The 17,171-nt window shown below is 50.3% G+C and overlaps 1 protein-coding gene across 2 annotated transcripts in view; it reads right to left on the bottom strand.

Moving 5' to 3' along the window:
• Positions 1 to 17,171, bottom strand: part of LOC141164886 (probable N-acetyltransferase camello) — a 37,045-nt gene that overhangs the window by 18,745 nt on the left and 1,129 nt on the right. The gene's annotated exons all lie outside the window — the stretch shown is intronic.

Genomic DNA, 17,171 nt, shown 5'->3' with positions numbered 1-17,171 from the left:
AGAGACAGAGACTGCACAGGACAGCAGACCCCCCAGCAATGTCAGCGCAGGAAGCAGACAGTGACTGCTCCTCAGAGGTGGCGGACAGGCAGAGACAGAGACTGCACAGGACAGCAGAGCCCCCCAGCAATGTCAGCGCAGGAAGCAGACAGTGACTGCTCCTCAGAGTTGGCAGACAGGCAGAGACAGAGACTGCACAGGATGGCAGACCACCCCAGCAATGTCAGCGCACCAAGCAGACAGTGACTGCTCCTCAGAGGTGGCGGACAGGCAGAGACAGAGACTGCACAGGACAGCAGAGCCCCCCAGCAATGTCAGCGCAGGAAGCAGACAGTGACTGCTCCTCAGAGGTGGCGGACAGGCAGAGACAGAGACTGCACAGGACAGCAGACCCCCCCAGCAATGTCAGCGCAGGAAGCAGACAGTGACTGCTCCTCAGAGGTGGCGGACAGGCAGAGACAGAGACTGCACAGGACAGCAGAGCCCCCCAGCAATGTCAGCGCAGGAAGCAGACAGTGACTGCTCCTCAGAGGTGGCGGACAGGCAGAGACAGAGACTGCACAGGACAGCAGAGCCCCCCAGCAATGTCAGCGCACCAAGCAGACAATGACTGCTCCTCAGAGGTGGCAGACAGGCAGAGACAGAGACTGCACAGGATGGCAGACCACCCCAGCAATGTCAGCGCAGGAAGCAGACAGTGACTGCTCCTCAGAGGTGGCGGACAGGCAGAGAAAGAGACTGCACAGGACAGCAGACCCCCCCAGCAATGTCAGCGCACCAAGCAGACAATGACTGCTCCTCAGAGGTGGCAGACAGGCAGAGACAGAGACTGCACAGGATGGCAGACCACCCCAGCAATGTCAGCGCAGGAAGCAGGCTGTGACTGCTCCTCAGAGGTGGCGGACAGGCAGAGAAAGAGACTGCACAGGACAGCAGACCACCCCAGCAATGTCAGCGCAGGAAGCAGACAGTGACTGCTCTTCAGAGGTGGCGGACAGGCAGAGACAGAGACTGCACAGGACAGCAGAGCCCCCCAGCAGTATCAGAGCAGGATGCCGACAGTGACTGCTCCTCAGAGGTGGCGGACAGGCAGACACAGAGACTGCACAGGATGGCAGACCACCCCAGCAATGTCAGCGCAGGAAGCAGACAGTGACTGCTCCTCAGAGGTGGCGGACAGGCAGAGACAGAGACTGCACAGGATGGCAGAGCCCCCCAGCAATGTCAGCGCAGGAAGCAGACAGTGACTGCTCCTCAGAGGTGGCGGACAGGCAGAGACAGAGACTGCACAGGATGGCAGAGCCCCCCAGCAATGTCAGCGCAGGAAGCAGACAGTGACTGCTCCTCAGAGGTGGCGGACAGGCAGAGACAGAGACTGCACAGGATGGCAGAGGCCCCCAGCAATGTCAGCGCACCAAGCAGACAGTGACTGCTCCTCAGAGGTGGCGGACAGGCAGAGACAGAGACTACACAGGACAGCAGACCCACCCCAGCAATGTCAGCGCAGGAAGCAGACAGTGACTGCTCCTCAGAGGTGGCGGACAGGCAGAGACAGAGACTGCACAGGATGGCAGAGCACCCCAGCAATGTCAGCGCACCAAGCAGACAGTGACTGCTCCTCAGAGGTGGCGGACAGGCAGAGACAGAGACTGCACAGGACAGCAGACCCACCCCAGCAATGTCAGCGCAGGAAGCAGACAGTGACTGCTCCTCAGAGGTGGCGGACAGGCAGAGACAGAGACTGCACAGGATGGCAGAGCCCCCCAGCAATGTCAGCGCACCAAGCAGACAGTGACTGCTCCTCAGAGGTGGCGGACAGGCAGAGACAGAGACTGCACAGGACAGCAGAGCCCCCCAGCAATGTCAGCGCAGGAAGCAGACAGTGACTGCTCCTCAGAGGTGGCGGACAAGCAGAGACAGAGACTGCACAGGACAGCAGACCCACCCCAGCAATGTCAGGGCAGGAAGCAGACAGTGACTGCTCCTCAAAGGTGGCGGACAGGCAGAGACAGAGACTGCACAGGACAGCAGAGCCCCCCAGCAATGTCAGCGCAGGAAGCAGACAGTGACTGCTCCTCAGAGGTGGCGGACAGGCAGAGACAGAGACTGCACAGGACAGCAGAGCCCCCCAGCAATGTCAGCGCACCAAGCAGACAATGACTGCTCCTCAGAGGTGGCAGACAGGCAGAGACAGAGACTGCACAGGATGGCAGAGCCCCCCAGCAATGTCAGCGCACCAAGCAGACAATGACTGCTCCTCAGAGGTGGCAGACAGGCAGAGACAGAGACTGCACAGGACAGCAGAGCCCCCCAGCAATGTCAGCGCACCAAGCAGACAGTGACTGCTCCTCAGAGGTGGCAGATAGGCAGAGACAGAGACTGCAAAGGATGGCAGACCACCCCAGCAATGTCAGCGCAGGAAGCAGACAGTGACTGCTCCTCAGAGGTGGCAGTCAGGCAGAGACAGAGACTGCACAGGACAGCAGACCCCCCAGCAATGTCAGCGCAGGAAGCAGACAGTGACTGCTCCTCCGAGGTGGCAGACAGGCAAAGAAAGAGACTGCACAGGACAGCAGAGCCCCCCAGCAATGTCAGCGCACCAAGCAGACAGTGACTGCTCCTCAGAGGTGGCAGACAGGCAGAGACAGAGACTGCAAAGGATGGCAGACCACCCCAGCAATGTCAGCGCAGGAAGCAGACAGTGACTGCTCCTCAGAGGTGGCAGACAGGCAAAGAAAGAGACTGCACAGGATGGCAGAGCCCCCCAGCAATGTCAGCGCAGGAAGCAGACAGTGACTGCTCCTCAGAGGTGGCGGACAGGCAGAGACAGAGACTGCACAGGATGGCAGAGCCCCCCAGCAATGTCAGCGCACCAAGCAGACAGTGACTGCTCCTCCGAGGTGGCAGACAGGCAGAGACAGAGACTGCACAGGATGGCAGAGCCCCCCAGCAATGTCAGCGCAGGAAGCAGACAGTGACTGCTAATCGGAGGTGGCAGACAGGCAGAGACAGAGACTGCACAGGACAGCAGAGCCCCCCAGCCATGTCAGCGCACCAAGCAGACAATGACTGCTCCTCAGAGGTGGCTGACAGGCAGAGACAGAGACTGCACAGGATGGCAGACCACCCCAGCAATGTCAGCGCAGGAAGCAGACAGTGACTGCTCCTCAGAGGTGGCAGACAGGCAGAGACAGAGACTGCACAGGATGGCAGACCACCCCAGCAATGTCAGCGCACCAAGCAGACAGTGACTGCTCCTCAGAGGTGGCAGACAGGCAGAGACAGAGACTGCACAGGATGGCAGACCACCCCAGCAATGTCAGCGCACAAAGCAGACAGTGACTGCTCCTCAGAGGTGGCGGACAGGCAGAGACAGAGACTGCACAGGATGGCAGAGCCCCCCAGCAATGTCAGCGCAGGAAGCAGACAGTGATTGCTCCTCAGAGGTGGCAGACAGGCAAAGAAAGAGACTGCACAGGACAGCAGAGCCCCCCAGCAATGTCAGCGCAGGAAGCAGACAGTGACTGCTCCTCGGAGGTGGCGGACAGGCAGAGAAAGAGACTGCACAAGATGGCAGACCACTCCAGCAGTATCAGAGCAGGAAGCAGACAGTGACTGCTCCTCAGAGGTGGCAGACAGGCAGAGACAGAGACTGCACAGGACAGCAGACCCCCCCAGGAATGTCAGCGCAGGAAGCAGACAGTGACTGCTCCTCAGAGGTGGCAGACAGGCAGAGACAGAGACTGCACAGGACAGCAGACCCACCCCAGCAATGTCAGCGCAGGAAGCAGACAGTGACTGCTCCTCCGAGGTGGCAGACAGGCAGAGACAGAGACTGCACAGGATGGCAGAGCCCCCCAGCAATGTCAGCGCAGGAAGCAGACAGTGACTGCTACTCGGAGGTGGCAGACAGGCAGAGACAGAGACTGCACAGGACAGCAGAGCCCCCCAGCCATGTCAGCGCACCAAGCAGACAATGACTGCTCCTCAGAGGTGGCTGACAGGCAGAGACAGAGACTGCACAGGATGGCAGACCACCCCAGCAATGTCAGCGCAGGAAGCAGACAGTGACTGCTCCTCAGAGGTGGCAGACAGGCAGAGACAGAGACTGCACAGGATGGCAGACCACCCCAGCAATGTCAGCGCACCAAGCAGACAGTGACTGCTCCTCAGAGGTGGCAGACAGGCAGAGACAGAGACTGCACAGGATGGCAGACCACCCCAGCAATGTCAGCGCACAAAGCAGACAGTGACTGCTCCTCAGAGGTGGCGGACAGGCAGAGACAGAGACTGCACAGGATGGCAGAGCCCCCCAGCAATGTCAGCGCAGGAAGCAGACAGTGATTGCTCCTCAGAGGTGGCAGACAGGCAAAGAAAGAGACTGCACAGGACAGCAGAGCCCCCCAGCAATGTCAGCGCAGGAAGCAGACAGTGACTGCTCCTCGGAGGTGGCGGACAGGCAGAGAAAGAGACTGCACAAGATGGCAGACCACTCCAGCAGTATCAGAGCAGGAAGCAGACAGTGACTGCTCCTCAGAGGTGGCAGACAGGCAGAGACAGAGACTGCACAGGACAGCAGACCACCCCAGCAATGTCAGCGCAGGAAGCAGACAGTGACTGCTCCTCAGAGGTGGCGGACAGGCAGAGAAAGAGACTGCACAAGATGGCAGACCACTCCAGCAGTATCAGAGCAGGAAGCAGACAGTGACTGCTCCTCAGAGGTGGCAGACAGGCAGAGACAGAGACTGCACAGGACAGCAGACCACCCCAGCAATGTCAGCGCAGGAAGCAGACAGTGACTGCTCCTTGGAGGTGGTGGCCAGGCAGAGACAGAGACTGCACAGGATGGCAGACCACCCCAGGAATGTCAGCGCAGGAAGCAGACAGTGACTGCTCCTCAGAGGTGGCTGACAGGCAGACAAAGAGACTGCACAGGATGGCAGACCACTCCAGCAATGTCAGCGCAGAAAGCAGACTGTGACTGCTCCTCAGAGGTGACGGACAGGCAGAGACAGAGACTGCACAGGATGGCAGAGCCCCCCAGCAATGTCAGCGCAGGAAGCAGACAGTGACAGCTCCTCAGAGGTGGCGGACAGGCAGAGAAAGAGACTGCACAGGATGGCAGATCACCCCAGCAATGTCAGCGCAGGAAGCAGACAGTGACAGCTCCTCAGAGGTGGCGGACAGGCAGAGACAGAGACTGCACAGGATGGCAGAGCCCCCCAGCAATGTCAGTGTTATGTTCTGCTACCAGAGCTAAGGAAAGAGAGGAGATCTGTCCCTACGATAGAACTCAGCTTGATCCCTACGATGTAACAGGGAACCTGATCCTGCGATCAGACCTGCTAAAGTCCTAAGCTAGTCTGTACGGAGACCTATAGATGTGGGGAAGGAATCCCTACAAGTACTAAGGACTGGGAGGAATATGGGACACCTCCTAACAGAAATAGTAGCAGACAGACGAACCAACAAAATAGATAGAACATAGAGGTCCGTAGACCAAGCAAACTAACAGAGTTAGATACAGAGCACAGGCTAGCTACAAAAAGTAGTTATACAATGCAGTCCAGCAAAGCCAGAAGGGCGGAGCAGGATTAAATAGGCCAACAAGGTCATGTGACCAGCAAAGGAAAAAACCTAAGAACAAGGTTCTAACAGTACCCCCCCTTCTAAGAGGATCCTCCGGATCCCCTAGGACCAGGCTTATCAGGAAATCTCCTGTGAAACGCTCTGATAAGTCTGGACGCGGAAACATCATCTGACCTCACCCAAGAGTTATCCTCGGGTCCGAAACCTTTCCAGGCCACAAGATACTGCAAACTACCTCTATACCGTCTAGAGTTAAGGAACCGAGAAATTTCATATTGCCCGTCCTCCACCACCGGGGGAACAGAGGCAGAGGCGTCACCATCCGACACAACAGCTTTTTTTAACAGAGAGACATGAAATACCGGATTAATTCTCCAGGAGGTAGGAACCTCCAACCTAACAGCAGATTGGTTGACAACCTGAAGCACCTTAAAGGGCCCTACAAACTTGGGACCCAATTTCTTAGAAGGAATCCTCAACCGCAGATTCCTAGAGGACAACCAAACCATGTCACCAACAGCGAACAAAACCTCCTGTCGTTTCCTATCAAAGTAGTCTTTAGATTTTCTGTTGGCCTCCTGAAGATTACCACGCACATCCGTCCAAACTCTCTCCAAATCACCGGAAAAATTCTCCTCCTCAGGCACGGCAGATCCCAACCTGGAGAACGACCCAAACGACGGATGTCTCCCAGAACAACAAAAAAAAGGCGAACAACCAGCAGAAGAAGATGTATGATTGTTCAGAGCAAATTCAGCAAGTGGCAGAAACTCAGACCACCCCTCCTGATTGTCTGCCACAAAACAACGCAAGAACTGCTCAACATCCTGGTTTTTCCTTTCTGTCTGGCCATTAGATTCAGGATGATATCCGGACGAGAACGACAAATGAACTCCCAACCTGTCACAAAAGGCACGCCAAAAACGAGCCACAAACTGAGGACCCCTATCAGAAACAATGTCAGTAGGAACGCCATGAAGTCTGACAATTTCCTTGACAAAGGCCTTAGCGAGAGTTTTAGCGCAGGGCAGTTTGACGAAGGGAACCAAGTGACACATCTTGCTAAAACGGTCCACGACCACCCAGATGACAGTAAAACCCTCAGAGGGGGGAAGGTCAGTTATAAAGTCCATAGCCAAATGTGTCCAAGGAGCACTGGGAACCTCCAAAGGACAAAGCAACCCCGCAGCAGGAGTATGTGAGGACTTAGATCTAGCACATATAGTACATTGACGCACCCACTTAATGACTTCCTTCTGCCATCCAGGCCACCAAAAACTGCGACCCACCAGTCTCTTGGTCTCAGAGATTCCAGGATGACCTGCCAACCGAGATTCATGACACTCAACAAACAAATCTCTCCTAAAGGTCCCAGGCACAAACAACCTCCCATGAGGAGTGTTAGATGGGGCATTCTCCTGAGCTTTAAGAATCTCATCTTCCAAAACGGAGTCCAAAGCAGCTATCACAACACCTTCTTGTAAAATGTTCTCCTCTTTCTCAGCACCGACTATGGGAGAAAAACTGCGAGACAAGGCATCCGCCTTAACATTCTTAGTACCAGGGATGTAAGTAACGGAGAAATTAAACCGCGAGAAAAACAGTGCCCACCTAGCCTGACGGGCATTCAGGCGCTTGGCAGCATCAAGATATATCAGATTTTTATGATCCGTAAGAACCTGAACGGGAAATTCCGCACCTTCCAAGAAGTGGCGCCAGTGTTCAAATGCGAGTTTAATAGCCAATAATTCCCGATTACCAATATCGTAATTCAGTTCAGTCTCCGAAAAATTTTTTTAAAAAAAGGCACAGGGATGTAATCCATCCCCGTTATCCTGAGACAATACTGCGCCAACCCCCACAGAGGAAGCATCAACCTCAACCAAAAACGGCCTAGTAACATCAGGCTGCATAAGGATGGGAGCAGAGGTGAACCTCTCCTTGAGATACACAAAAGCTTCAATGGCCTCAGAAGACCACTGAACCGCATCAGCACCTTTCCTGGTGAGATCAGTCAGAGGTTTGACAATACTAGAAAAAATTTTTATGAATTTTCTGTAATAATTGGCGAAACCTAAAAACCTCTGTATCGATTTCAAACCAATAGGCCTAGGCCATTCCTGCACAGCCTGAACCTTAACCGGATCCATCTCAAAACCTTCACTGGAGATAATGTAGCCCAAAAAACTAATTCTCTGTACAGCGAACTCACATTTCTCCAGCTTAGCAAAAAGCGAATTGTCCATTAACAATTGTAATACCTCACGTACGCTCCGCCAATGAGACTCCAGATCCGGCGAATAAATCAAAATGTCATCCAAATACACAACCACATTTTTGCCGATCAAAGGTCTAAGGATGTCATTAATCAGATTCTGAAAAAATGCAGGAGCATTAGTAAGACCAAAAGGCATAACCAGATTCTCAAAATGACCCACAGGAGTGTTAAAAGCAGTCTTCCATTCGTCACCCTCCTTCATGCGCAACAGATTGTATGCCCCCTTAAGGTCAATTTTAGAGAACCACTTGGCCCCCATTAACTGGTTAAACAGATCAGGAATCAATGGCAGTGGGTAAGGATTGCGTACAGTAATTTTGTTAATCTCACGAAAATCCAAACAAGGACGTAAACCGCCGTCCTTTTTCTTTACAAAAAAAAAATCCAACCGCCACAGGAGACTTAGAAGGCCTAATGTGACCGGCGGCCAAACTTGTCTGTATGTATTCCTCCAAAGCCTTCCTCTCAGGAATAGTAAGGTTAAATAAACGACTTCTAGCCCTAACACTGACTCAAACTCTGACTCTAACTCTAGCCCTAACACTGACTCAAACTCTGACCCTAACTCTAGACATAACACTGACCCAAACTCTGACTCTAACTCTAGCCCAAACACTGACTCAAACTCTGACCCTAACTCTAGCCCTAACACTGACTCAAACTCCGGCTCTAACTCTAGCCCTAACACTGACTCAAACTCTGACTCTAACTCTAGCCCTAACATTGACCCAAACTCTGGCTCTAACTCTAGCTCTAATACTGACCCAAACTCTGTCTCTATCTCTAGCCCTAACACTGACTCAAACTCCAGCTCTATCTCTAGCCCTAACACTGACTCAAACTCTGACTCTAACTCTAGCCCTAACACTGACCCAAACTCTGGCTCTAACTCTAGCCATAACACTGACCCAAACTCTGTCTCTAACTCTAGCCCTAACACTGACTCAAACTCCAGCTCTAACTCTAGCCCTAACACTGACCCAAACTCTGACACTAACTCTAGTCCTAACACTGACCCAAACTCCGGCTCTAACTCTAGATATAACACTGACCCAAACTCTGACTCTAACTCTAGCCCTAACACTGACCCAAACTCTGGCTCTAACTCTAGCCCTAACACTGACTCAAACTCTGGCTCTAACTCTAGCCCTAACACTGACCCAAACTCCGGCTCTAACTCTAGCCCTAACACTGACCCAAACTCTGGCTCTAACTCTAGTCCTAACACTGACCCAAACTCTGGCTCTAACTCTAGCCATAACACTGACCCAAACTCTAGCCATAACTCTAGCCCTAACACTGACCCAAACTCTGACCCTAACACTGACCAAAACTCTGACTCTAACTCTAGCCCTAACACTGACTCAAACTGCAGCTCTAACTCTAGCCATAACAATGACCCAAACTCTGGCTCTAATTCCTGCCCTAACACTGACCCAAACTCTGGCTCTAACTCTAGCCATAACACTGACCCAAACTCTTGCCCAGCTCTAGTCCTAACACTGACCCAAACTCTGGCTCTAACTCTAGCTCTAATACTGACCCAAATTCTAGCTCTAACTCTAACCCTAACACTGACCCAAACTCTGGCTCTAACTCTAACCCTAACACTGACCCAAATTCTGGCTCTAACTCTAGCCCTAACACTGACCCAAACTCTGGCTCTTACTCTAGCCCTAACACTGATCCAAACTCTGGCTCTAACTATAACCATCACACAGACCCAAACTCTAGCCCAAACACTGCCCCAAACTCTGACCCTAACACTGACCCAAACTCTGGCTCTAACTCTAGCCCTAACACTGACCTAAACTCTGGCTCTATCTCTAGCCCTAACACTGACCCAAACTCCAGCTCTAACACTGACCCAAACTCTGTCTCTAACTCTAGCCCTAACACTGACCCAAACTCTAGCCCTAACACTGACCCAAACTCTGGCTCTAACTCTAACCCTAACACTGACCCAATCTCTGTCTCTAACTCTAGCCCTAACACTGACCCAAATCTGTCTCTAACTCTAACCCTAATACTGACCCAAACTCTGTCTCTAACTCTAGCCCTAACACTGACCAAAACTCTGGCTCTAACTCTAGCTCTAATACTGACCCAAACTCTGGCTCTAACTCTGACTCAAACTCTGACCCTAACTCTAGCCCTAACACTGACCCAAACTCTGGCTCTAACTCTAGCTCTAATACTGACCAAAACTCTGTCTCTAACTCTAGCCATAACACTGACCCAAACTCTGTCTCTAACTCTAGCCCTAACACTGACTCAAACTCCAGCTCTGATTCTAGCCCTAGCACTGACCCAAACTCTGGCTCTAACTCTAGACATAACACTGACCCAAACTCTGACTCTAACTCTAGCCCTAACACTGACTCAAACTCTGACCCTAACTCTAGCCCTAACACTGACCCAAACTCTGGCTCTAACTCTAGCCCTAACACTGACCCAAACTCTGGCTCTAACTCTAGACATAACACTGACCCAAACTCTGTCTCTAACTCTAGCCCTAACACTGACCCAAACTCTGTCTCTAACTCTAGCCCTAACAATGACCCAAACTCTGACTCTAACTCTAGTCCTAAAACTGACCCAAACTCCAGCTCTAACTCTAGCCCTAACACTGACCGAAACTCTGGCTCTAACTCTAGACATAACACTGACCCAAACTCTGACTCTATCTCTAGCTCTAATACTGACCCAAACTCTGTCTCTAACTCTAGCCATAACACTGACCCAAACTCTGTCTCTAACTCTAGGCCTAACACTGACTCAAACCCCAGCTCTAACTCTAGCCCTAACACTGACCCAAACTCTGGCTCTAACTCTAGACATAACACTGACCCAAACTCTGACTCTAACTCTAGCCCTAACACTGACTCAAACTCTGACCCTAACTCTAGCCCTAACACTGACTCAAACTCCGGCTCTAACTCTAGCCCTAAGACTGACTCAAACTCTGACTCTAACTCTAGCCCTAACACTGACCCAAACTCTGGCTCTAACTCTAGCTCTAATACTGACCCAAACTCTGTCTCTATCTCTAGCCCTAACACTGACTCAAACTCCAGCTCTAACTCTAGCCCTAACACTGACTCAAACTCTGACTCTAACTCTAGCCCTAACACTGACCCAAACTCTGGCTCTAACTCTAGCCATAACACTGACCCAAACTCTGTCTCTAACTCTAGCCCTAACACTGACTCAAACTCCAGCTCTAACTCTAGCCCTAACACTGACCCAAACTCTGGCTCTAACTCTAGTCCTAACACTGACCCAAACTCCGTCTCTAACTCTAGATATAACACTGACCCAAACTCTGACTCTAACTCTAACCCTAACACTGACCCAAACTCTGGCTCTAACTCTAGCCCTAACACTGACTCAAACTCCGGCTCTAACTCTAGCCCTAACACTGACTCAAACTCCGGCTCTAACTCTAGCCCTAACACTGACCCAAACTCTGGCTCTAACTCTAGTCCTAACACTGACCCAAACTCTGGCTCTAACTCTAGCCATAACACCGACCCAAACTCTAGCCCAGCTCTAGTCCTAACACTGACCCAAACTCTGTCTCTAACTCTAGCTCTAATACTGACCCAAATTCAAGCTCTAACTCTAACCCTAACACTGACCCAAACTCTGGCTCTAACTCTAACCCTAACACTGACCCAAACTTTGGCTCTAACTCTAGCCCTAACACTGACCCAAACTCTGACTCTAACTCTAGTCCTAAAACTGACCCAAACTCCAGCTCTAACTCTAGCCCTAACACTGACCGATACTCTGGCTCTAACTCTAGACATAACACTGACCCAAACTCTGACTCTAACTCTAGCTCTAATACTGAAACAAACTCTGTCTCTAACTCTAGCCATAACACTGACCCAAACTCTGTCTCTAACTCTAGGCCTAACACTGACTCAAACCCCAGCTCTAACTCTAGCCGTAACACTGACCCAAACTCTGGCTCTAACTCTAGAGATAACACTGACCCAAACTCTGACTCTAACTCTAGCCCTAACACTGACTCAAACTCTGACCCTAACTCTAGCCCTAACACTGACTCAAACTCCGGCTCTAACTCTAGCCCTAAGACTGACTCAAACTCTGACTCTAACTCTAGCCCTAACACTGACCCAAACTCTGGCTCTAACTCTAGCTCTAATACTGACCCAAACTATGTCTCTATCTCTAGCCCTAACACTGACTCAAACTCCAGCTCTAACTCTAGCCCTAACACTGACTCAAACTCTGACTCTAACTCTAGCCCTAACACTGACCCAAACTCTGGCTCTAACTCTAGCCATAACACTGACCCAAACTCTGTCTCTAACTCTAGCCCTAACACTGACTCAAACTCCAGCTCTAACTCTAGCCCTAACACTGACCCAAACTCTGGCTCTAACTCTAGTCCTAACACTGACCCAAACTCCGGCTCTAACTCTAGATATAACACTGACCCAAACTCTGACTCTATCTCTAACCCTAACACTGACCCAAACTCTGGCTCTAACTCTAGCCCTAACACTGACTCAAACTCCGGCTCTAACTCTAGCCCTAACACTGACTCAAACTCCGGCTCTAACTCTAGCCCTAACACTGACCCAAACGTTGGCTCTAACTCTAGTCCTAACACTGACCCAAACTCTGGCTCTAACTCCAGCCATAACACTGACCCAAACTCTAGCCTTAACTCTAGCCCTAACACTGACCCAAACTCTGACCCTAACACTGACCAAAACTCTGACTCTAACTCTAGCCCTAACACTGACTCAAACTCCAGCTCTAACTCTAGCCATAACAATGACCCAAACTCTGGCTCTAATTCTAGCCCTAACACTGACCCAAACTCTGGCTCTAACTCTAGCCATAACACTGACCCAAACTCTAGCCCAGCTCTAGTCCTAACACTGACCCAAACTCTGGCTCTAACTCTAGCTCAATTCTAGCTCTAACTCTAACCCTAACACTGACCCAAACTCTGGCTCTAACTCTAACCCTAACACTGACCCAAACTTTGGCTCTAACTCTAGCCCTAACACTGACCCAAACTCTGGCTCTAACTCTAGCCCTAACACTGATCCAAACTCTGGCTCTAACTATAACCATCACACAGACCCAAACTCTAGCCCTAACACTGCCCCAAACTCTGACCCTAACACTGACCCAAACTCTGGCTCTAACTCTAGCCCTAACACTGACCCAAACTTTGGCTCTATCTCTAGCCCTAACACTGACCCAAACTCCAGCTCTAACACTGACCCAAACTCTGTCTCTAACTCTAGCCCTAACACTGACCCAAACTCTAGCCCTAACACTGACCCAAACTCTGGCTCTAACTCTAACCCTAACACTGACCCAAACTCTGTCTCTAACTCTAGCCCTAACACTGACCCAAACTCTGTCTCTAACTCTAACCCTAACACTGACCCAAACTCTGTCTCTAACTCTAGCCCTAACACTGACCGAAACTCTGGCTCTACCTCTAGCTCTAATACTGACCCAAACTCTGGCTCTAACTATAACCATCACACTGACCCAAATTCTAACTTTAGCCCTAACACTGTCCCAAACTCTGACTCTAACTCTAGCCCTAACACTGACCCAAACGCTGACTCTAACTCTAGCCCTAACACTGACCCAAACTCTGTCTCTAACTCTAACCCTAACACTGACCCAAACTCTGTCTCTAACTCTAGCCCTAACACTGACCCAAACTCTGGCTCTAACTCTAGCTCTAATACAGACCCAAACTCTGGCTCTAACTCTAGCCCTAACACTGACCCAAACTCTAGCCCTAACACTGACCCAAACTCTAGCCCTAACACTGACCCAAACTCTAGCTCTAGCTCTAACCCTAACACTGACCCAAATTCTAGCTCTAACTCTAGCCCTAATACTGACCCAAACTCTGGCTCTAACTATAACCATCACACTGACCCAAATTCTAGCCCTAATTCTAGTCCTAACACTGACCCAAACTCCAGCTCTAACTCTAGCCCTAACACTGACCCAAACTCTGGCTCTAACTCTAGCCCTAACACTGACCCATACACTGGCTCTAACTCTAGCCCTAACACTGACCCAAACTTTGGCTCTAACTCTAGCCCTAACACTGACCCAAACTCTGGCTCTAACTCTAGCCCTAACACTGATCCAAACTCTGGCTCTAACTATAACCATCACACTGACCCAAATTCTAGCTCTAACTCTAGCCCTAACATTAACACAAACTCCAGCTCTACCTCTAGCCCTAACACTGACCCAAACTCCAGCTCTAACTCTAGCCCCAACACTGACCCAAACGCTGACTCTAACTCTAACCCTAACACTGACCCAAACTCTGGCTCTAACTCTAGCCCTAACACTGACCCAAACTCTGGCTCTAACTCTAGCCCTAACACTGACCCAAACTCTGGCTCTAACTCTAGCCCTAATATTGACCCAAACTCTGGCTCTAACTATAACCATCACACTGACCCAAATTCTAGCTCTAACTCTAGCCCTAACATTGACACAAACTCCAGCTCTACCTCTAGCCCTAACACTGACCCAAACTCCAGCTCTAACTCTAACCCTAACACTGACCCAAACGCTGACTCTAACTCTAACCCTAACACTGACCCAAACTCTGGCTCTAACTCTAGCCCTAACACTGACCCAAACTCTGGCTCTAACTCTAGTCCTAACACTGACCCAAACTCTGGCTCTAACTCTAGTCCTAACACTGACCCAAACTCTGGCTCTAACTCTAGACCTAACACTGACCCAAACTCTGGCTCTAACTCTAGCCCTAACACTGACCCAAACTCTGGCTCTAACTCTAGCCCTAACACTGACCCAAACTCTAGCTCTAACTCTAGCCCTAACATTGACACAAACTCCAGCTCTAACTCTAGCCCAAATACTGGCTCAAATTCTGGCTCTAACTCTAGCCCTAATACTGGCTCAAACTCTGGCTCTAACTCTAGCCCTAACACTGATTCAAACTCTGGCTCTAACTATAACCCTAACACTGACCCAAATTCTAGCTCTAACTCTAGCTCTAACACTGACCCAAACTCTGGCTCTAACTCTAACCCTAACACTGTCCCAAACTCTGGCTCTAACTCTAGCCCTAACACTGACCCAAACTCTGACCCTAACACTGACCCAAACTCTGGCTCTAACTCTAGCCCTAACACTGACCCAAACTCCAGCTCTAACACTGACCCAAACTCTAGCTCTAACTCTAGCCCTAACACTGACCCAACCTTTGTCTCTAACTCTAGCCCTAACACTGACCCAAACTCTAGCCCTAACACTGACCCAAACTCTGGCTCTAACTCTAGCTCTAATACTGACCCAAATTCTGGCTCTAACTCTAGCCCTAACACTGACCCAAACTCTAGCCCTAACACTGACCCAAACTCTGGCTCTAACTCTAGCCCTAACACTGACCCAAACTCTAGCCCTAACACTGACCCAAACTCTAGCTCTAACTCTAGCCCTAACACTGACCCAAATTCTAGCTCTAACTCTAGCCCTAATACTGACCCAAACTCTGTCTCTAACTATAACCATCACACTGACCCAAACTCTGTCTCTAACTCTAGCCCTAACACTGACCCAAACTCCAGCTCTAACTCTAGCCCTAACACTGACCCAAACTCTGGCTCTAACTCTAGCCCTAACACTGACCCAAACTCTGGCTCTATCTCTAGCCCTAATATTGACCCAAACTCTGGCTCTGACTATAACCATCACACTGACCCAAATTCTAGCTCTAACTCTAGCCCTAACACTGTCCCAAACTCCAGCTCTAACTCTAGCCCTAACACTGACCCAAACGCTGACTCTAACTCTAGCCCTAACACTGACCCAAACTCTGGCTCTAACTCTAGCCCTAACACTGACCCAAACTCTGGCTCTAACTCTAGCCCTAACACTGACCCAAACTCTGACTCTAACTCTAGCCCTAACATTGACACAAACTCCAGCTCTAACTGTAGCCCTAATACTGGCTCAAACTCTGGCTCTAACTCTAGCCCTAATACTCGTTCAAACTCTGGCTCTAACTCTAGCCATAATACTGGCTCTAACTCTAGCCCTAACAATGACCCAAACTCTAGCTCTAACTCTAGCCCTAACACTGACCCAAACTCTGGCTCTAACTCTAGCCCTAGCACTGACCCAAACTCTAGCTCTAACTCTAGCTCTAACTCTAGCCCTAACACTGGCTCAAACTCTGGCTCTAACTCTAGCCCTAACACTGACCCAAACTCTAGCTCTAACTCTAGCCCTAACACTGACCCAAACTCCAGCTCTAACTCTAGCCCTAACACTGACCCAAACTCTGGCTCTAACTCTAGTCCTAACACTGACCCAAACTCTAGCCCTAACACTGACCCAAACTCTAGCCCTAACTCTACCCCTAACACTGACTCAAATTCTAGCTCTAACTCTAGCCCTAACACTGACCCAAACTCTAGCTCTAACTCTAGCCCTAACACTGACCCAAACTATAGCCCTAACTCTAGCCCTAACACTGACCCAAATTCTATCACTAACTCTAGCCCTAACACTGACCCAAACTCTAGCCCTAACACTGACGCAAACTCTAGCCGTAACTCTAGCCCTAACACTGACCCAAACTCTAGCCCTAACACTGACGCAAACTCTAGCCCTAACACTGACGCAAACTCTAGCCCTAACACTGACGCAAACTCTAGCCCTAACACTGACGCAAACTCTAGCCCTAACACTGACGCAAACTCTAGCCCTAACACTGACCCAAACTCTAGCCCTAACACTGACCCAAACTCTAGCCCTAACACTAACCCAAACTCCAGCTCTAACTCTGGCCCTAACACTAACCTTAGCACTATCCCTGGCTAACTTTGGAAAAAGTGTGTAAGTTGTAAAGTCTGTTATACATATATATATATATATATATATATATATATATATATATATATATATGTATATGTGTGTATATATATATTAAAAAAAAAAATTATATAAAGTGGACAATTTTTATAAGTAGGGACAGCTCCCCCAGCAATTCTCTCCCCTTAAATTCTGCGGATTGCAGAGGGCAAAACATGGGCAGTGCACCTGGGTCATTGCTATCTTGCTCAGGCTCGGTCATCTTGTTTGCTGCCTATGCAGAGCACAGAACCTGGAGAGAAACTCATATAAACTGCTGCACAGCAACTGGTGGCAGTGACCAAGAAGACAAAGCAGCTGCCTATGTTCACACATCTTGGTTTTCTCAGCGTTTTTTTATGCGTTTTTTATGCACATTTTCTGCTGA

Source organism: Phyllobates terribilis, unplaced genomic scaffold (genome assembly GCF_046119375.1).
Source record: "Phyllobates terribilis strain yellow unplaced genomic scaffold, ASM4611937v1 Scaffold_1__5_contigs__length_1240528914, whole genome shotgun sequence".
NCBI classification, from domain to species: domain Eukaryota; kingdom Metazoa; phylum Chordata; class Amphibia; order Anura; family Dendrobatidae; genus Phyllobates; species Phyllobates terribilis.
Note: the sequence above shows the minus strand (reverse complement) of the source record. Positions and strands in the feature narration are given on the sequence as shown.